The sequence below is a fragment of the Pogonomyrmex barbatus genome, unplaced genomic scaffold (genome assembly GCF_055798465.1).
Source record: "Pogonomyrmex barbatus isolate J1 unplaced genomic scaffold, ASM5579846v1 scaffold5, whole genome shotgun sequence".
NCBI lineage: Eukaryota > Metazoa > Arthropoda > Insecta > Hymenoptera > Formicidae > Pogonomyrmex > Pogonomyrmex barbatus.
Window position 1 is genome coordinate 9776360 of NW_028297149.1, and position 21405 is coordinate 9797764.

The 21405-nt window shown below is 48.3% G+C and overlaps 1 protein-coding gene across 6 annotated transcripts in view; it reads right to left on the reverse strand.

The window, feature by feature from the left end:
* ds (dachsous cadherin-related 1) overlaps positions 1-21405 on the reverse strand; it is a 305901-nt gene that overhangs the window by 145845 nt on the left and 138651 nt on the right. For 3 of the 6 annotated variants that reach the window (XM_089081632.1, XM_089081627.1, XM_089081631.1), the window contains exon 3: positions 17293-17351. The exons of the other annotated variants lie outside the window; for them this stretch is intronic. The gene's annotated coding sequence lies outside the window, so the exon portion shown is untranslated. The remainder of the gene's footprint in view (positions 1-17292; positions 17352-21405) is intronic. 6 annotated transcript variants of the gene reach the window in all.

Genomic DNA, 21405 nt, shown 5'->3' on the forward strand with positions numbered 1-21405 from the left:
AGAGGACCATTAAAGGATCCGTAAGAAGGCGACCGCGAGCACAACGACGCGCGTTAGCGTCGTTGAGTTCAGCGATGCTGGGCAGCCACGGTAGACGTAATAACGGCTTAAAAAAACAGCACGATGACCTCGGCCATCGACACCGAAAGTTTTGCAGCTCCTTTTCTTCTCTTTTCTCTCTCTCTCTCTCTCTCTCTCTCTCTCTCTCTCTCTCTCTCTCTCTCTCTCTCTCTCTCTCCACCTCTCTATTTCTCGCGTATTTCTCTCTCGGACCTTTCCAATTCCCGCCTGAAACGGGCTCAATGTTGCGTCTGATTACGGTCTTATAACCGCGACGATCCCTTCGTTCTCCTTTCTGCGTCTTCCACGAATCTCGTAGACGTGCTCCGCGCGGCCGCATCCAGGGCCGCGCCAACCTTCCGTCTGCAATATGCAGACGGAAAAATGCACGTTGCCGAAGCGAGAGAATAAAGTCACGTGGTCGCGAGTGGAGCGAAATCAAAAGGAACGTATATCGGTGGAAAGGGCGGCCCGTACGGGATGACTGTAGAATGAACTTCTGGATCGGCGAGGCTCTCGCGAGACGCGGAAGGGGAACGACGGGGGAGAGGAAGATAAAGGGGGCGGAACGAGCGCAGAGATTCAATTACGATCGATCGGCTCGCTCCGCTCTGGACAAATACCGGTCCGTGTGAGATAAGGGGGTTCATCTCATTTGCTTCCTGGACCCGAAGGCTATTAAGGCTCCGCGGACCCGCTCATGCCGCTCATTGATGCGCCATTGTAGCGAGACGAAGCGGAACAGGATGTCTTACGTGTCGCAAGATATTGACAGCCGTGAATACCGGAATGTCATATCACTCGTACGGCTATTTTTTACGAAATGCCAACGTAGTCTATGTATCAACGTCTATGCGCAACGTACTCTATATCACGAAATCATCTTGCGCTTATTGCGTTTCATTCATTTAAGACACGATCGTGTGAACGATCGAATAAAGTAAGTCAAGCTTAGAGCAATTCGTTATCCTTTTACAATTTTACTTGTGGCTGAGAAGAGAATATCAGACTTGCGTACGGATTATTGGCATCCGCGATTGAAACGCGCGTCTCCGATCATCGTAGAATTCTCAATGGTGCAACGTCATCCGCGTTGGTGCGCGGACTTGAATATGAAAATGCGATGTCACAAATAGCGATGACACAGCGACAGAATGAAATTTAGATTGGCCCGTCACAGCTCCTATTAATCCCGCGTGAATAGATTCAATGGAAACGGCGGAAAAATAAGATCGGCCCTTTATGGGAAGTAATGAATGGGCTAGTGACGGACGCGTTCACAAAGATGGAGATCGACGAAATCGCCGGGCAACGAAATCTCGATCGCGCGCGCGGGATCAATCACGCGTATCGATATTGAGGAATGACACCCAGAAACGAGTCTATTAGGCGGTCGATAATCACCGCAGTCGCGTTCCGAGGAATACTCGGGGCACTATCGCCGGACCCCATCAACATTCCTTATCGACGCGATAATATTTTATTATCCTGTCTCGCGTTCTGGTGCCTCCACCGGAGGCAGTGAAGACGCTCGAGAAAAGAATATACGCGTCGCCGCGATATTGCACTTTCGCGCGGAGATAGAAATGAGCCCCGCCGACCAGAGAAGACCAGAAGTTGACATCGTTACGACGTAATCACTCCGGTTTCTCGTTACCGCAGCCAGCGTAAGATGCGCGAGGGGGCGGAAAGGGAAAACCGGTAACGCTGCAGTCAACGCGGCAACGCTGACAATGTTCCGCCGAACGTACGGCGCTTTACAAACGTGCTGCACTATACGCCGTCCGCGACGACCGTTAAAACCGGACCGCATGGCCCGCGATATCGATTACGCGCGATAAGAACGCGAATTTATCGATTAATACGCGATAAGCGGTATCCCGAATGAAACTGGGGGCTGTCGCGCGCGCGAAATCATCAGACGTGGAATGTCGTGAGCGAGAGAAACTTGCACGTAACGCAGGAATACAAAAATTACGTTTCATCTCGATAATCATCGACGTACCGCTGAAACCGGCATACCGGGGGTCGTCACCGGGATAGCAGGGGGGAAGCGGGGGAGGAAACGACGGTGGAGAGATAGAGGCGGAGAACGCGCGCGAGTTAAGCTGTGCGCGCCTCATCTTCGTAAATCGACTCTTCGACGTCCCTCCGTCCCAGCCCCATTTCAATATCCTTGGCTTCGTAAAAGCAATCGCTGATTCACGGTGTAACGATCCAGGTGTATGAGGTTTGCACCTTGCCGGGCCTCACGCATCGCGCAACGGATGAACGAAAGTATCCTTTCATACCGGACACAGGGATATGCAATCACGGAGATTAAACGCTACCGAAAGCACGAAAAAGATCCGCGTGTTATAAGCTCTGCCCCCCTTTTTTCATTATCGTCGGGAGACTTCCGCGCGTGAGACACGCCGCGAATTGTATAAAGTAAGTGTTCGGAAAGATTACGTAGCAATTTTAAATAACTGCAGATCGTGGATATAAAGTCTGTATCTCGGACCAATAAGAAAACACGAGAACTTTGTGATGAAAGAACAAAGAGATGATAATTATTACGTAATTCTCAGTCCAATCGCGATGAATATATAATAATCTCTGAGTGTTTAATGGCACAGTCGGTGGTACATTTGGCATTAAAGTTACCAAATTTAACTTGCGAGCTGATGACTCCGAGAATAATCGCGGACACAAGTATTTATCCTTGTGATGAGATGCGAAACGTGATAAGGTTTATCGATCACTTAATCATCAATTAATTAATCCATCGTAAAAGTCCGAAAACAATTTCTCTGACTTGCGCCGTGCCGCTTATATAACGTAGATCGCGTTGCGATTCCTGGTTGGACTGTACGGTCGATCGTTTATTGATCTCTGAACCTGCTGTATCGCGCGTTAAAACGAGGAGTCGGCGGCGAGACGAATCGGCTCTTTCTGAAGCAGGATACGGCGAGGATCACGGTTCGTTGGATTCGGTAGTATCGTTGACGAGATCCATCAGTGGTTAATGAATCGGTCGTAAAAGTCGGGCTCTCTCTCCGATCTATATTCCGCCTCGCGTTACCGCGCCAGGATTCGTTTTAGGATCCGAATAATGTATGCCGTGCACGTGGGCCCTTCTATCGTCCCGCTGTGCCGCGTTTCTTATTGGCCCGTAATAGCTCCTCCACAACGTCGGCCATGAGCAGCCAAGATACGGAACGAAGCTATCCAATCGGCGTACTCGCCGATGTATTTCCTTTAACGGAAAAAACGAAGAAGAGAGCGACAGAGACAAAACCAGAGACAAAGACAGAGAGAGAGAGAGAGAGAGAGAGAGAGAGAGAGAGAGAGAGAGAGAGAAGATACTCGTGTGTTGCGTTATTATTCTAACATGACGTGCGACTAATTACAAGTTTGAGAGACCCCAATCATATCTGTCGATCATCGGTCGCGGGACATCCGTCGGTGCCCCGCGTAAAATGCCGCGGCATGAGAGAGATTTCTCCCTCTTCTCGGCCTTCTTGATTTTTCCCTCTTGCACGCTCTTCTTTCGCCCGGTTCTTCGACTGCCACCCGTCCGTGTGCAAAAACTTTAATCGCGCGCCCCGTAAAGGCCCTCTCCCTCTCCCTTTCTCTTTCTCTCTCTCTCTCTCTCTTTCTCTCTCATTCTCTCTTTCGATCCCCCTTTCGTTTCTCGTCTCCTTCTCCTCCTCCTCGCCCCGGCCATCTCCGGTCGCCCTTTGCCATCGTCAGGCACGTCGCTGATCGTTGCCGGCCGTGGAGCGAGTAAGGACGAAAACGACCAAAAAATTGTCGGCTGATTGTTTTACGTCCGACCACAGAGGCAATTCGTGCGCGAGGAGAGGACGGTGACGTCGGCCAGTAGGAAGGATCACCGTCGTCGCGCTCTGTAGGTTCAAGGATTCAGATAATCTCCGGCCTTGGAAACTTGCGTTTTCCCTACCTTTCTCGCTAAAAGCGCCTAAAGTCGATTCTCTCGTCGCTCGGTCGTTCATAACTGGCGAGAACATAGTCACGCAGTTGTTTACTCATTAACGACGGCAGATTTATCATCGGCGTGCGATTAGAGAGCGGTTTCTACCTGAAATTTACATCTAGACGGCTGAGAGCCACCGAAATCCGCAAGTCCGAATCCCGGGGAGTTCGTGGAGGCGATAACCGGCCGCGCGTTCATCCTTCATAAAGCAACTAAGAAGAACTATGTGCAATATTTTTATCGGTTCTGCGGATATGCGCCCTTCGACGATGGGAAGACGATGGTTTTACGGGCGAATACTGTATTAGTTTTAGCCCTCTAAATTTAATTAAGCGAAATAAAGTAAGTAATAAACGCCGCGACTTGTCGGTTCTCGGGACGGTGCCTGGAATTCCCATAAATACGTATGTATTGAACTCGAAGGAATGGATGAATTCTTAGGACTGCGTGCGTACAGCGCGCGCAAGGATTTCAAGGACGATGGTGCAATTTCCATTTTCCTCCGCAGCGGCTCCGCAGTGAGCTCGGCGTAAACCGCGCCGGATAGTTTCTTCCTTAGCCCTCTTTCGCGTCCCCGTCCCTCGCGCCCTTTCCCCCGCCCTCCTCTTCGCCATCTCCCTTCGCGAGTCGTTTAGCCGACCGCAAAATTAGCCGCGAGCCGCACGAATGGTCCTTGAGCGCGATAAAATAACATCCTTTTTCGAAGTTGCGCACTGAGACGAAGGAGGTGAGCCGCCGCCATTCCTCGCGGCTGAATCTTATTTGCGCGAAGACGCGATGACGATTACCGGCTAGGTGTGCGTCTCACCGACCAAAGGACCTATCCGTCGGCGGCGGTTTCGACTTTTTCCTCGCCTCGATGGTTCCCAGATCTTGCCCCTCGAGGCAACTCCCGCTCTCGGAAGGTACACGACTGTTGCAATCTCATTCTCCAGCGCCCGCGGCATTTACGCGGTACGATGATAAAGGCAGCGGGCGAGCGCCTTTTCACCGGCCCCGTAGCTTATAATTAACGTTCGGAATTATTTTAACAAATTGGCCGTGCCCGCTATAAATCGTCAATCGTAAAACGCGGCGGAGATCGTAATAACACGACGAAATGTCTAAAAGTTAAACATCCGCGCGATCGATACTTTCCTTAAATGTTTCAACCGAATCCGTCAAATCGCACGGCGATTTCATGAAAACCGTTTCCGGAACTGTTTCGCGAGAATGAGGTACACGCGCAAGCCGGATGTGTGTGTGTGTGTGTGTGTGTGTGTGTGTGTGTGCGATCCTCGATTATGTATACAACAAACGGGAACACGAAGCGAGAAACGGTTCCATGCTGTTCAACGGGATCATGCACTCGTGGAATTCTTCAGACTTTCGAGGCGCTAACGAAGGCTACACCCCTTTGCGCTCCCACCCTTGAATATCCGGGCACGAGGAGCAACATGAAGAAGGAATCGTTGCTCATGTTGCTCGTGTTGGCGGACCTTCGTAAATGTAAATTGATCGGAGCAACGTTCATTAATTAGTCGCGAAGTAGGACGGTGCCTGAATCTTACTCGTGTCCCTTTCCTCGTGCTCGATCCCGCGAGTTTGTTTCTGTCTGAATAAAAATTACCGCATGTTGTTTTGCATTGATACAAAGTTTGAGACCGAACGAAGTTTAAGGCGCTGCGATGATCAATGAAAAGCAATGAAAAGTGTTAAAGGAAACGAATGTAAAATTAGCTGAGATGTAAAATCCTTGCATAAATTATTACAAAATCGACACCTCGATTTTTTATCAAAGACGCGGAGTTTTCTGTAAAAAAAAGAAAGAAAGAAAAAAAAAGTCGGTATTCTACGAATAATTCAGCTCTCGATCGTTAAAGCGTCTTTAATCATATGCCTCTCACACAAATTAATATCGCCATTGATTGAAAATTTTTATGCGTTGCACCACCAATATGCTTTTCCTCTCTTTCTCTCTTTCCTCCCTCTTCTTTTTTCTCTCCATGTTTCAGATTCAATTATAAACACCTCAAACGCCTCGTCTCGATACCGAAAGCGATTACTCATTCGGACGAGATATGCATTCGCAAGAGGCGCACGCGCATGGAATAATTGGGCGTGCAGAAAATTCACGCAACGCATGCACGTTATCTCGCTCGGAACGCCGCGCGTTTCCTGGCCGTGCTAATCGACTTCATCCTTTTCATCAGGACCTACCTAATTAAGTCACTCGCGGAATATCTGATTTATGCGATCGAATAACAGACAATGTCGACGTTGTTAATCGGTCGATTTAGCTGGCAAAACATTTCATTATTCCGTTTGTTTCTCTTTATTCAAATTTCACTCAACCATATTTAACAATAGAGCACTTCCGCTGTATCTCTTCGTATCATCGCAAGAAAAGGAAACGAACGAACAGATGTTGCCTGAAATGTGCCGGCGAATAAAAAATGGACGGTGTTCCGAATAGAGGCCTCGGACATCAATTCAGAAATGTTGACACGCAGGAATTATCTGTGAGAAGGCAAGGTCAGGAAGCTACTTTATTGTTAAAGTAAAATAAGAAGATCCTGCGACAAATAGATCTTTCGCAAATATCAAACACCATTGATATCAATTACCCAAATGAGATAATCGTAACAAAAAATCCTTGTTCACGCATTTTCTACAAGGCCAGGGAGAATTGATGGCGAAGACCGAGAGAGTTTCCAGCGCAAGGGGCGTCAACACCTTAAATTACATTTATCAGCGAGATGAATCGCCTAACGAACTTTCTCCCAGACTTCTCACTCTTTCCCTTATTCGACGAAATACCACGACTGCGAGAAACGGAACAGTCCGGAGCGAACACCGGTACATGGACATAAATTAAACGACCGAGCAACATATACATATGCGAGTCCCCTCAAGCACCCATGGCGCGTCCCTCTTCCTTACACCTTACGATTAGCCATGGCATATTCACCTTCGACTCAAGAATGGTGTAGGTGGCTGGGGCAACATCGGGATGTGCCCGCCGTGAGGCGGTTTGGAAATCGGGAAATTATGATGGCATGGTCAACGCGTTGGGTAACCGTGCCTTAAACAATCTCGATCCGACCTCGCGGGAAGAAAGGGATCATCGGGATGGCTAGGCGATTCGAAGGGACCCTGGAATGCGTTGCGCTCAAATCGGGTCGACGGTCACGTTAGATCGCCCGATTATAGAGCGCCCGTCGGTAATCGCTTGATTTAACGCCGCGAAGGCGCGTAAATAAGGATTGCGTATCGCGCGCTACAAGGGATTTTGAATAATCTTCTAAAGCTAGAGCGATATTATTGGATCTCTGAAAATGGGAGAAGTCGCTTCTCCCGGGTACTTGGCCTCGAGAATAACATATATTATAGATAGAATCGGGATTATAATAATTTCAACAAGTTATATATCAGCTTCGTGACATCAAACGCAAATAAAAAATTATTGTTTAATATATTAATGTAAATTATTATTTTTTTCACGTCATATTAATATGATTGCATAATGAAATATTGAAGATCCTATTAAAGCGTTCAAGAATATTTCTTTTAGGATACGGGCGTAGCATGATTTATGAGAATTGTTGACATTTATCGTAGCTTATTGCACTTCCTCTTCCAAGGAACCAAACAGAAGAAAAGAATTTAATGCTCGGACACGTTGATTAATCTTTGTAATATTGCGCGGGGCAAGCCTGGGTGGCCCAGAAAAGAACGTAGCACTGTCTGAAGTTATAAACAGTCGGCCGTGGTCCTTTAACCCTTCCAACTACCAACGAAGTTAATAAAACAACACACAATTCATACGTCCATTTAAAATACGTTTAAATTACATCTTATGCTTATATCGAGTAATCTTATAAAGAGAGTCCGTAAAATATGATAACAGTAAAACCCGAAACAACTTAATGGTAGAGAACTTAATGCGCGGCGATTAAAACTATGAGCACAAACATGATAAAATAGAAGCAGAACACGATGACAGAAACATTTGTGAGAGAGATCAAAGTAGATTTTTATGTCTCATCGTTTGTGATGATAATTAAATCTCGGTTGACCCTTAACGATGCTTGACGTAAGGCAGAACGTATCGAGTTATGTCGCCTAACGAACGGCGTAAAGTTCGGCAGAAAGTGCGCCGCGGCAATTATTGGTTCATCGCGGCAATTATTGCTGGTTATTTATGTGCGAGCGCGAAAGGGCTGAGGACCTCCTGGCAGCAAGGACAAGCTCGATTAAATTCAAGGAAGATAATGCGGATCTCCTTCGCCGCGGCGCGGCGCGGCGCGGCGCTGCGCTGATATCGACGCGGTCAAGTCGTAATTCAAAGTCTCCCGATTACGTTGTTGGTACAAAGAGAGAGAACGTTGAATCCTAGCGGATTATTGTGGCAAGAGCGAGATGGCGATGCACGAAGCGAGCATTACGAAGGTAATTAATATGCCGTTAATGCAACAGGACAACATCGCACTTAATTTTCTTCCGCGTTCATCTCGCGCCTGGAAACGGCAATGACGAAGATAGACGGGATATCTATACGCGAATCATGCTGCGGCTATAATGTAGCGTATTAAAGGAAACCTGAAATAATTGTGCGATACGAGCGGGAAGTTTTACTTACATCTCACGGCTGCGCGTCCATCTGCGTGACGTAAAATCGCACCAGGACTTTATTGTTCTTTTATGAGCCGCCTTTATAAATCGTGAATTTTAATCGCCTCTCTCATGGGGATCATCCTTACAGATTAGATCGGCTAGTTTATAATGACTCTATATTTAAACGCTGGACATTCCGACGCCAGGAAAATCTCCGTAATAACGGACTTTATGACAGCGATAACGTGTGCGGGCGCGTGTACGGAACGTTCGCATACGAACGAAACCGCCTTGCGATTTCACGTGCAAGAACTCGGTGATCTCTTTTCATTCTCAAGGAGCCCTCGAGATCTCATACGCACACACGAAATTTATCCCGAAGGGCAGAGAGGAACGGTCAAGCGAGCGGCATGGCGTACGATGAGCTCGGTAATTAACTCCCGAACGATCGCGTTAAGGCGTGAAAATATAAAGAACCATCTCCCTCTTTCTTTCTCTCTTTACTGTATCTCTTCTTCTACTTCTCTCTCTCTCTCTCTCTCTCTCTCTCTCTCTCTCTCTCGCTCGCTCGCGAGGAACGAGCTGCTCTCGTCTCCCCGTGCGTTCCACCGAACGCTCGTAATCTCGAAACGAGAGAGTTTTTTTCATTCGGCCCAAGATAACGAGCATGATTCAATTTCGAGTTGTCTCTTGACGCGCGTTAGCTTGAAAGCTGGGTCAGAGAAGAGGGCAAGTTTTTCGATTCCGTTCGATCTCGTTTGGCGAGAGGTCGACGCGAGCAAATGCGGGCGGATTGCGCCGCCAACGCTGGCACAGCCGTGCTTCCTGAATCATAAATTGGGGACGCATGATCGCCGTGGCCTATGCGCGAATTGAACACGGTTTGATCGTGTAATTTCAGCCGGTAAACCGTATATCGTACGTATATTGAACGGTGCGTGTCCCTACGCAGATATTATTATCAAGATAAGTGATAAACCTCCCGAATTTATTGCCTTATTAATGAGCATCGGCGATATCTCCTTTCCCTTTTTTACCATCGCGAGAAGCCGAACGGTGAGCTGACTAGAAAGATTTCGCGGTTACGTTGATAAATTCGCGGCCTCTGCGATGATCCCTGATGCAATTGTCATTTTTCTTGGCCGACTGATTAATGGGCGGGAAATGATCCAGCCAAAGATCGCGGACCCGAGTCCCCTGCCCTATCGCGCGATTCAAAGTCGACGACCGAATGTAAATTGCGATATCGTAGATCGCGTCCGCTTGACGTGACACGGCAGAAGACCCGTTTTTAACTTTGATCGTGAGCCCGCATTGTAGTCGCCCATACATTATACCACTCGTCTTTCGACTCTGCACTCTCAATCCATCATTCAACTTTTATCTAAGAATTACATACGTACATAACTCGCATAACTTCACAGGACGAAAACTCTTACATAACTCTTACATAACTCTTAATAACAATAATATTTCATATAATAAAATATTTCGATTACAAAAAAATAAAAATCATAACGAATTCGTCGAAAGAAGGGAAAAAAAAACAATTTGTTGTTTTCATGTCTTTTTTCATCGCGAACGTCGTATCTCGTTGATTCACAGATCATCCTCGATCACTCCTCTTGACCTTAGACCCATCCTCGTCTCGGAGATCGATACGCAGGTCGCCGCGTGCTCAAAAGTGCGTCGTGCGAGATGAAAACCATGACGAATCGTAATGAAAGGAGGCCTGCTGCCCCCCGAGGCCAGAGGCAGAAGTGTTGCGTTACGGAGTGCAGCCGTATTACCAATTGACTCTCCCGCACAGGGCGGAGAGCTGTGTTGCCTTACGTCAGCCCCGAGAACGCACCTCCGTGAGCTTCCACACTTTCCAGACGTCTACGTCTCTCAGACGCGATACAAGGTGTGTTTTATATTACCGTCGTATATATGATACGTACACGTTCGTACCGCACGATTACATTTCACTCCTCCATAGGGCGACGGGCCGTTGCATGGGAATTATTAAAACAAATGCGACCTCTGAAGACGTGGACTGGACGTGGCGTTATCGTTTTTCGCTCATTGCCACCGCAAAATAAAACGTCATGTCGATCTTTATTGATCCTCGCGTGTGAAATATAGGCGCATTAACGTTTAAAAAAAAAAAAAAAAAAAAACAAAGGAAATTATTTAATCTTTACAATCGAAAGCCTAGGCACTGAGGGCAACGCGCGCGATCTCCACGGGCAGTATCTAAAGAGATTCTTTTCGCGGCTTCGCCTCTCCCTATCGCGCTTATTGAATTCCTTCACTTATAAATCAGATCTTTATCGGTCTCCTCTCCCAAGTGCGACTTAACGGCCGTATATACGCTCGTACGTCGATAGGGCGCGTATTTGCACGGCTCAGAACCGTAAAACCGTACGTACGTGAGAGGTTGGCGCGCGCAATAATGATATGCGTGAGGCGAGCGCGCTCAATAAGCGGAAATCGATTTGACTACTCTGTCGTACGATGGCGATGCGCATTAAGCCGCGTTCGAGGGTGCTGCCGGCAGGCAATGCGTGCGGCAGCATGTACACGCAGGCGAACCGATTATCGTCAAATGAACTGTTTGCATAAAAAAGAAGAAAAGACGAAAAGGACGTTCGACGGTCGGAGGCTACCGTGCACGAGCACGTTGAAAAGTAATCGAAGTCATAATAAAGACCAATATTAATCGCGGTGCACCCAACTCGTGCACGTATCCGACGAGTTCTCCGTTGTCCCGAACGACATTCGGGAGGGAGGAGGAAAGGGGTTAGATCAACCAACGCGCAATGCGATCCGTGATACGAAACGCGGGCTGCGCCCCCGGGCGAGGGAGTTTTCGACAGGGGAGTCAAGGAGTTTTTTCGGATCCTCCGTGAGAAATGTCGCGGGCAGATATCGTACTGCCGGGTTTACTTGGAATATACACCGCCCTTTAACGTCGAGCAGAAGTTGCCGCTCAGCCGTAATTGCGGTGCCGTAACCGATAATTGCCGGCAGAAATACTTCATTAATACGTAGGTATAGAAAGGATAATCGGCCGCGATAGTACGGCCGGACTTATAAATTTGCACACTGTAGTCGCGGCACCTGTTATTAAATCCTGTCGGTAAGCGGCTGACACGCTCGCTGTTGGGCCGACAGGAAATCAGGCGGTACCCTGGCCCCCGCGTCCCCCGGAGCGCACGCATGAATAAGTCAGGCGTATAACCGGTAATAACACGCGTAATTGGTGGTTTTTGTTTGTCGTCGAATTTCGACGCCACCCGCCGCCGTGACGCCACTCTCGGTACGATGTACAGCGTGCGGATGTACCGTAACGCGGGAAACGCGTGTTTGTTCTAACGGCCCAAGGCCGTTACGCCACATTAACATTATCTTAACGCAGCTCTATCATAAATCATTTCTCAATTTTCGCAGACAGATTGAGCGATGGCCGCGGCACCGGCTGGCGCATAATTGATAGGTGCGGTTCGACATTTCAGCTCGATATTCATTCGGAATTCTCGTTCGCAGCGCAGGAATGCGACCGCGATAAGAGAGCGCAAACTCGTTCGTATAGGACAGATTCGTGGCACACGGCCAGTTTCTGCCCGGGCGATATTCTCGCGACGAGAATCCCGGTGCGATATTCCCGGTGCGATGCGATTGAGTGCATTAAAATATTACTGAAACGGAACAACGGGCCCGGTCGCGCAAACTAGGGAATCTTATATGGCTATCAAGTTAGTAACTGGACTTTCAGTGCCCCGTCGTCACGTCCTAAGTCTAATATGTTCATCGGTGCCTATCGACGCGATCTACCGGCGTGACCGTATCGATAGGTGAAAACGATCGCAAACGACGCGGGGAAGAAGGTGGAAACGATCCCGGAGCGATGCGAGAGTAAGAGAGGAAAATGCGAGTACGAATGCGCTGGAACGAACGGAGAGGGCAGAGGAACGAGGAGACTCTCGAGACGCGAGAGGGACGCCGAAGAGGAAGGTGGAATTCCCGGCGCAAGGTTTATGGAGGAGGCGAACAAAGCGGGTGGCGGTAACACGGCCCGCACGCAGAAGTTTCTCGTGTTCGTATGTCCGCGGGTAAGCGCGAGTGACACTAATTAATGAAATAATGGCATCGAGATGTACCCGGGCCGAAGGCTCGCATACAGGAAGGTGTCGAACGCGTCGCGACTGGGCGTAGGTGGTTATTTACGCTCATTTGTTCTGTGCGTTTTCGTTCGTTCTTTTCTGTGTACATGTATGCGTATGCGTCACGCCGTTCGACCGTCTCTCTCTCTCTTTCTCTTTTACAGCAAGAAGCCTTAGTTTCAATATTTCGAACTTCCAGAACTCGATAATGAGCTCGTGATTTTTCCTACTCCGAATATTTATCTAATTTTCAATAAATATATCATTATTATAACATCACGTTTAATATAAAAAAAAAAAAAATTGTTCAAACATCGCAACTATTAATATCAAAATTTTTACATTTCAAGCGAAGGTGGAATCTACGATTTCAGTTATGGAAATGTGTTAATACGACACTCCCTCATGCCCAATAAGATCGTCTATGTGAACAAGAATATTTTCGTTCTCCCGTCACCCTATCACGCACCCATGGTAAGCTCATCCGCGCAATGCATCACCGCGCCTGCAACGGTGCACCGCCGCTAAACCGCCGAACTTCGTAAATCTACTTCGTAAAGCCGGCCGGTGCTGTCCGCAGCACGACGGAACGACGAATTTATCTGAGCTCCACGGGTCCGTGGCACGAGGTGGAAACGTCCACTTCTTCCATTCGTTTCTCCCTCTCGCGCGTTAGTATTCCGTAATCGGATACTTTTCGACTCGCGCTCGAGCCGATCGCGATAATTAATGGCGCAGAATCTGTCTTTTGTGCCTCCTTTTTTTTTCAAAGCGAGACACGAGAAAGAGAGGAACGTAAAATATTCGAACAAGACGAAGAGTAAGAGAAAAAGGACAACACGGAGAATGAAGCGATTTTTTGCTATCGATTTTAAGAAAATCTGTGGATGAATTCGTCGAGCTAATGTATTTAATGTAACAGATCGATACGACGAGGATGCGAAATTCCTTTCCGGACGAAACTTATCGCGAGCGTAATTGCGGTCGCGGGCATTTCGTCGGCGCGCCATATAAGTGAGACGTCATAAATCGGTCGACGAAATAGATTGCAGCCTCTCGTACGCGGTGGCTCGCCCGACCGCCAACGCCATATATCCGATTCCATATAAATATCTCTCGGGGCGGTGCTAATTTAGTTGGCAATCTCCGCGTAATTTATCTCGCCTCCTCACTCTCTCTCTCTCTCTCTCTCTCTCTCTCTCTCTCTCTCTCTCTCTCTCTCTCTCTCTCTCTCTCTCGGCCTTCCTTCGATCGGCGCGGCGGCAGCCGTCAACGGGGGGTTGACGCGGAAAATCGCTCGTGCTATCGCGCGAGTAAGCGCAATAGTCATGTCACTCATTGTTATAACGATCCCCGTTGTTCGCGTTGGTATTCGCTATTAAGGCGCTCCTACAGTTCCGATTTTTTTCCTCCGGCGAAACGCGTTAGACGCGTTATTCCACGACTAACGGTGTAGCGTTACCGTAACATTAATTTCAGCGGAGATATCAAATCGACGATTTCTGTCCGGCGTGCCTCGGTCGGAACACGCACGGTACACGATCTCGCCGCTTTAATGAGATAGGCGGATATAATCGGGCGATATAAAGGATAAAGCGGTAATAAGTTCTGTCAGTTGATTCCTTCGGTTTTACAAATATGCGTTCAATCGATCCGCGTCTTCCGCGTAACGAATCGTTCGATGGTATCCGAACACCATGTATATAAAGCTACGGACTACCATTCCATTAATGAACGTTTCGATTAATTAGTGTCCTCGTTTGACATCGTGTCAGACTAATTGACAACATCTATCGCGCACGACCGTTACGATCTATCAGTGTCTCTATGCTCCCGCTTTCTGTTCGTGGGACGCGCATCGATCGTATTTTTATTTTCTAGACGCCCATTGTATCCTTTATGTAATCATTGTTATAAATAAAATGCTTCTCCCTTTGGTACGCGCAGCGCACAGGAAATAGAAGGCCTCCACGTGTTTCGCGAGTCTACAGTCAGAAGGCATTTAAATCTCCGACTCCCTAAGGTTTTCCCACAGAAGCAATCGCGCGTATCTCATCGTGCCGAGCTCAAAGCACCGAGGAATACGACGAATTTAGCGAGGTTCGCGGTAACTTCTCCGGTCCAGCGAGGAGCGAGATTTCCACGGTGACGGCGAACGGGAGATATGTCCGCGGTCGCCTCGTGAGTTCCATCGAGCTGTCCGCCGGTCTTTTCCCGGATCTCCCCCAACGGCCGTTCCTCTCCGCCAGCCGTGCCGATGGTTTCCGCGTAAACGTACGGACAGAGACAGTCGCATTCGTCCCATTCGGACGGAGGGAAGAGGATGCGAAGCGACCAAGCGGCGCGTTTGACTCGAATCGCGTCGCATCATAAACCGTCCTTCGTGGTTGTCGTCCAATCTCCCTCCGGCATCCTCTCTTTATCCCTCCCTATATACGCAAATAGATACGTACGTAGATCTATCCGCGAGTCTGGTATCATTCGGTACTACCAGCAGCGATTCCTTTGCCCCTCATCCCCCTGCCAACAATCTTAAGTAACCCCCGAGGCAGAGAAGTTGTCGCTATGGGAAAGACGCTTCTGGATGCACCCGCGCGATGCACCCGCATGAGGGACGAAAGACGCGGGAAAATAGTTGCCGATCTCCTCTCATGTTAGCCCACGGGATTCTCTCGAATACACCTCTATCTTGAGGATGTGTCACGCACAACGAGGTATTACGCGGGCGTACGCAAGATGTCTCGGAATCCTCTTCAACGCGAGACGTCGCTCGCGAGAAAAATAACCTGATAGTTTCCTTTATGAAATATATACAAATGTATATATGTGTTAGGAAACATCGCCTTATGTAAATGGAATCTTAAATATGCAAATGATAATGGTAAGCGACGATACGTTCCGCATAACAAATCGCGAACATGATGTAAGGAATTGACAAAAAAAAAAAAACACTTGTCGATTATTGCTCGATAACGGAATGTGTATCCGATGTACGTGAATTCGCATATACCTTATTAGGCATTTATCTAGAATTTACTTTAAGCGAAGAGGAGATATCCGCGGGGCTGATAGATCAACGGTATCTGCAAAGGAATTGTGCTCAATATGAAACTATAAAATAAACGGTGATATATATAGAGAAGAAAAAAAATATCAGTGAACAGTTAATTTCCTCGTTAAACCTGTTAGCTTACTTTCGTGATAGAAACGCAAAGCTGCGTTTTTTTTTCTCTCTTCAAACACAGGATAGATAATTAAATGGTGATTATCGCGATAATTCGTTTGCCGTTATAAACGATTCTTTGCCGAATTCGACGACACCCGACATCGATTTTTATGTCGTCATGAGCGATGCCGGTGGCCACTCAATATTCTCGTTCTTCTTTATTGCTAAATTTATGCTTTTATGTACTTCTCACCGGGCATTAATATCTGCGTCATTAAGGCCTCTAATATCCAATTATCTTAGATACTTTATGCCTGCCTACGATTTCTGTATTCGCACCGTGATGAAAATGAAGATATATTGACGAGGGTATATCTCAGCTTATTATGAACAGTCAGCGAAAGTAAATTGGAAACAGTATGCGGAAATTGAACGTGCAATTTGCTTCGTACATTACTTATCTACTTTAACGTGAGGTATAACAGGAACGTTGCGAAATGTTTAATATAAACGCGAACACAAAGAAAGCGAGCGATTTTTATCGCTGGCGAATTAGCGCGAGGCAATATTTGGAATTACGAAAGAAAACGGAAATCGGGAGTCAGAAATTAACGAATGGCGTGCGCGCCATCGGACAACGGATCCAAGAGCACCAATTTCCGTTGTGCGCGTCCGTTCATTAGCGTTTCTGCCGTTTCCGACGATTCCGCGCTAACGACGCCTTTTTGCGAATCCCGCTGAAATCGTCGCGTGACACGACCGTGACTTCCTCGCGCGTCTAATGCTCGCCTTCAATCGCGTTCCAACCGGTTGTCACGTAATTCCACGTAGGAAATTAGGCTTGGTCGTTACCGCGAACGCGGGCGGACGTTCTCATTAAAGCGCTTCGGAATTCGCGGAGATTACAACGCTACGTTCGCTAGGTTCGAAACGAAAACCTGAATCGTGACAAATACGGTTAAAGTGTAAACCTGCCTCCCCCTCGGCCGCTAGAAGAACGACTTCGATCGCGATCTCCCTGCAAATTATCTTTCTGTCCGCTTCGTTTCTTTGCCCACGATTCTCCACAACAACCCTTTCTCTCTCGTTCTCCCCGGGGGGAAACACACGGTCGCGGAACCAGTCGCGGAGAGACCAATACCGCGGGGGCACCGGCACTAATTAACGTTGACAGTAATTAGCATAAATACCAGCGCTCCCATGCCGAGAGCTGCTCCGAGGCCCGGCGCACGACAGGATCGGCTGGAATCGCGACTCCGCCTTATCTCGTGATTCCGCGCTAATCGCTCGCTTGTTTCTGCTATTTCTCCTTACGCCGCGCCTGTATTCGTAAGTAAACTTACCCCTCTCCGTTCTCTTCGTTCTCCATGCGCAATTCCCTCGTCCGTTATTGGCGACTTACCTGTAAAACAGAGGAAACGACGCGATTAATGAGAAACCGTTCGAGAAACGGAAGGTAAAGGGAGATTAAAGCGCAAGCGATCGCCTCGCGAGCCGGTTTAATGAAGACGGCTTAATGATCGCGCGCCGATCGTCGCTCGCATTGCCGTAGACGATTTCTCCGCGGGACGCAGAAATATTACGCGCCGATCATACCGATGCTTTCCGCGGCGTTATCTCGCGAACGAATGCGCAACGCCGGCTCGCCGTCGTCGTGCGGCGCGAAACGATCGGCCGGAAAATAAAAGGAAACGAGAAGACGTCGTCGGAGATTGGGACGGAGAGCGGGCAATCCGGGTAATCAATATGGCGAGTACTAAAGCTCTTAGCGCGATCGTTAAGCGACTACCGTCTCTATCCGAGGAATCATACATGCACGAGCATTCCCCGTGCTTTTTCTCAAGTTTATCCCAGACTGGAGAACATCGTAGTCACCGCGGTAGTGAATTTCGTCTTGGTAACCTTGGTAAAATCCAGCTTCCACCGTGCAATATTATGCAAATTATTTCCCAAGTGATAGAATTTCTTTCAATTTGCATTTAGAAATATTTGTTGCGCCTCGCATATCGTATTTATAAAACATTTTCGATATTTAATAAATTCCATTCGAGCGAGGACTCCTTCCGAGAAGTGCGAAATTTGAATATCATTTGAATTCGGCATGTAATTCTCAGGATCTGGCGAGGCCCGAGCCGTCCTGTACGCTGTACAACCGCAAAATCAATTTCCGCGAGAGTGGCGCGAGGAACGCGGGCGGGGTCCGCTCGTCGGGAAAGGGGAGAAGGGGCCAACCGGGTCCGTGGGTACAGGAGGTCCCGTTTCGCTGCCATGGGATTCGAATACGCGGCGAATTAAATCGACGGGCAATCAAACTTTTCAATATCCCTGCTCATGTCGCATATACGCCATAAAATGCCCGCTGCGCCGCCGACCTTCTCCTCTCTCCTCTCTCCGGTGTTCCTTTTTTTTTTCCCTACGTCTGTCTCCCTCTCTCACCCCGTCGACCTGTCGTCCTGTCGCCTGTACGCCTCACTCTGCGTCGGATGTTTAATATGCGCGCGAATGTACACGTGCGTATGTATATGCGTACACGCCTTCGTATCCGCGTACGTGCGTGAATCGCCGGTGCGGCGGGTTGGAGGGTTGGAGGACCGCAGGGGAAGGGTCGCGCGCCTGCCTTCCTCTGAATTTAATTCAATTTAACATCATCGACGTCCAATGTCGCGCGATTTGACCCCTCGATAATCGTGGCCGGCGACTCCGCCGTGTTACCGGACGGAGATGTTTTCGTTAGGGAGAATTGATGGGAACGGAATAATGCTGTAGGCTAATAGTTACCACGAGGTAACGACGACGCGATATGATTATAAGCAATATGAGAGCAAGAAACGAGTCCCCTTCTTTTATCTCAGCGACGTACTTCTTTCATTTCGTTCGTTTCTTTTAGATAATTTGTGCGGGACGATCGTCGAAAGCGGACCGTGGAAGGCGGACCTCGAGTTAGCCAGCGGTTAACAGCAACCGGAGGAACAACGACGAAATCAGGACGCTGGATATCCCGATGTACAAAGCCGTCTACGGGGCAGCTCTAACACGGCTCTAACACGGCTCATTAGCCTACAGCGTCGCTAATGAAAGCTCGTTACTCGGGTGCATGTATATACGCCGACGAAGAGGACGAAGTCAGTTCTCGATGCGGAGGACGAAGGACACAACGGAGCGCCACCGAGGGGGGGGGGGGGAGGATACCCCCTCAATATATTTTACGCCCGGTGACTTAGTATTCGCAGGCCGCCCCTGCGAGCATCGTCGCTGGTTAACCATTGATGGCGTGCATGTACGTATACACCGTGGTGCACGCCGGCTTTCAACGGTGAAAGATGCGGGGAAAAGAGGGAGAGAATCTTATCTGAAACCGCGGATCTAAGTTGATTGGGTGTGAGGTACAAGGCACTCTCTCGCGCCCTACGTCGAAGAGCCGAACAAGACCGAGAACGTCGTAACCTTCGACCGAGCCTCCTTCTCCTCTTCTTTTTCTCCCCCCGTTCCCTTTTCTTCCCCCGTCTCTTCTTTTCTTCTTATTTCTCTCCTCGCCTCGTATCCTCCTTCTCGCGGTCGACGAGCGCACCGGTCCCGCTTGCCGTGCCAGATCAATGCCGTGGATTCGCTTATTGTTTCGTGCACGAGATCCCGTATCTAGTAAATACGAGCGTTCTTCGGACAGACCAAATGAACTCACGGAATGGTTTATGACGGCGTTATGATGCGATCCGCACGGAGAGGAGTCGTAGCTCGTTTGCGCATAATTAGAACTCTTCCAACAACCCTGCGTAATATATTTATTCTGCTTGATATTAATTAAGGAATTAAGTAATAATTATTATTAGTCTCACGTCGGCGCGAATTGTCTAAATTTGTATCAACACAGATTATTTCCAAAAAAATAAAATAAAATTAAATTAAATTAAAAAAAGATATTTACTATAGCTTTTCCATTAAACTGAACATAAATTGAAAACACCTTTGTTTGGGTTTGTTGAGATGCCAAATTTCCAAGACGTTTATTCAGTGAGAATTGCGAAAAAGATGGACGACAACATACAGAAGCGTAACGACGGGGAAGAACGCCGCCGGCGGTAACAGGGCGGAGTAGTCTTGTAAAAGCTTCGTTATCCCCTAATGCGGATTTCCTCGGGATAAAAGATGCCGATCCAAGAACTTGGAGGGATGGCCGCGAATGGCTCTTTGCACCTTTGCCGCTTTATAACCGCTAAGTGTACCCAAATCCCATTCCACGCCATAAAATCCTTAGAGACCGTATGGTCTGCTCGGCAGGAGGCGGAGTATAGGATTCTACATCGCCGATTACCACATCGGTTTATGTGTGCCTGTGTACATGTGTATGTGTGTGTGTGTGTGTGTGTGTGTGTGTGCGCGCGCGCGTGTGTGTACATTCGAGCCGTTGATCATTTACGACATTTCTGTTACGCTTGTCCCGCTACTACCGTGAATTCAGAAAATCAACTTGCGAGCTGCGATTTATGTTTAACCATGCAGCGGTGGTCCAAATGAAAACTTAACGCTACACTTCACTGTGTCTAATTAATGTAATAGATTTTTTGTCAACTATCGGTGAAATATAAGAAATCAGGCACAAAATAAAAATAAAATGTAAAGCAACCGCGAAAAGAGTAAGTGCTGTTAAACGGGGGAGGGAGGGAGGAAGGGAGGGAGGGGGGGAGAGAGAGAGAGAGGTGTGCGAACGAAGAAAACTACGTGGGTCCAGGCTGCGCGATATAGCCGAGCCAGCGTCCAACATTATTAGCCCGGCGAATCGCGCGGCTTCCACGGCGTATCCCGGCTCCTACCGTATTATTACGCGCAAAATAGCTCATTATTATCATTATTATTTTATATTTCCTCCGGGGCCCCGAAACCATCGAAAAGCAAAAAGCCCGCGAAATTAATATAAATAAAAGCTCTGGACACAGGACGTATCGGCGAGAGATACCCGAAGATGGAAAGAGCGAACGGGATGGGGGGGAGGAAGGCAGCCGGCAGAGAGCGAAGGAGTGGAGGGAAGGAAGACACATATATTGGAAAAAAGGGATCAGGGAGAAAGAGACGGAGGGAGGAAGGTAGAACGGAGGCCGAAGTTGCTGGCTGCATCGTCGCCAGGTTAGGGATATATAGCTGGCCAAAATGAGGAGGAGAGTCAGGACCGCGCGGCGGCAGCCGAGGAAGCGGGACGGGAGGCGGCCGATATTAACAATAATTATTGGTTCGAGCCTCTCTCCGTCCGTGATCTTTCGAATCTCAAGATCACAAGTGAGATCAATTATGTCCGTCTGATTAGCCCGGGCCCCCGATCGGTATACAGACGCGGATATTATGCGCGGACGGGGGCCCCTTCGATCGCACGTGTGTGCGTTTTTACCCTGCCAATCCCCGTCCTCCGCTACTTCCTTCGTCATTGGTCCCGCGGTCAAGTCGTACTTCTGGCCACCCCCTTTATC